At 44.1% G+C, this 1,218-nt stretch overlaps 1 pseudogene; it reads right to left on the minus strand.

Moving 5' to 3' along the window:
- Positions 1-256: 256 nt before the first annotated feature.
- Positions 257-454, minus strand: LOC101973750 (H/ACA ribonucleoprotein complex subunit 3 pseudogene; annotated as a pseudogene).
- Positions 455-1,218: the final 764 nt, after the last annotated feature.

Here is a 1,218-nt window from a genome sequence, read left to right on the forward strand (position 1 = left end):
GAAGTGTGATTGGCTTGAAGCCATACATTTTTTCCAAGTTATTTTATCTTTAATAATGTGGCAATCATTCAAAATATGAATTAATTAGGATGTCACCATGATGGCCTCATACTGGCATGATCAAAGGCAATGAGGGGATCGGATTCCAAAGGGCATGGGAGGTAAGAAGACTTCATGGCTCACAGGTTGACACATATGCTTACAGATTCTCCAAAACGGAGCAGAAGACAAAAGAGACATGAAATTTAAGGGACCCTCATAGAACAGGATGTGGTTGCTGGGTCATGAGCATCTTGAAGCGTTTCTTAATGGTGGTTTGGCCTCGTGAGTATTTGTCACCTGGGAAGAACCAAGCAGTAAGGGCCAAGCTGGTCTATTGTCCCATAGGGTCAAATGTCTTCAATGTATAGACCTGATTTTGCTCATTGAGGAAATTCTGGAGAAAGATGACCATGCTTAAACCTGAAGCTCCAAATCCTAAACCATAGGGTTTGAAAGCATGGGTGGGTTTCTCCTGCTGGGTAGTTTATTTTTTTTATTTTTTTAAAGAGTGAGAGAGGGGAAGAGAGAGAGAGAGAGAGAGAGAGAGAGAGAGAGAGAGAGAGAATTTCTAATATTTATTTTTTAGTTCTCGGAGGACACAACATCTTTGTTGGTATGTGGTGCTGAGGATCGAACCCGGGCCGCACACATGCCAGGTGAGCGCGCTACCGCTTGAGCCACATCCCCAGCCCCATGCTGGGTAGTTTAATTCCTGAATACCAGGTGTTTCTTTGTGTGAACTTGGCTTCTGATTTCTCTGCATGAACAATGCAGACCCAATGGCTATCTCTCGAAGGCTGCCCAAGGCAAGAGGATATGGTCCTGGTCCTACTGTGCAGGTGCTCTGATGTCCCTGTAGAGGGCCTAGTCCTCCCTTGAATGGGTAAGACAAAACTCAGTATCTGCCAGAGGGCAAGTTCTGCTGGGATTATGCTCTCTGGCTTCCTCGTGCCCACCCAGCCTGGAGTGATGAGAAGTATAATTCTTTACTCCTCTCTGCTAAATCTCAATTTCTCTCTACCTAGATCCTGGGGAAGAACTTATAATTTGTGACTTTTTTCTGTATATAGGTGCCATGGTTTGAACGTGTCCCTCAAAGGGTCATGTATTAAATACTTAATCCCAAAATTCATATGTTAAAGGTATTTGGAGGTAGGTCCTTTAGGCAGTAGTCAG

Source organism: Ictidomys tridecemlineatus, chromosome 4, assembly GCF_052094955.1.
Source record: "Ictidomys tridecemlineatus isolate mIctTri1 chromosome 4, mIctTri1.hap1, whole genome shotgun sequence".
In the NCBI taxonomy this organism is placed as follows: domain Eukaryota; kingdom Metazoa; phylum Chordata; class Mammalia; order Rodentia; family Sciuridae; genus Ictidomys; species Ictidomys tridecemlineatus.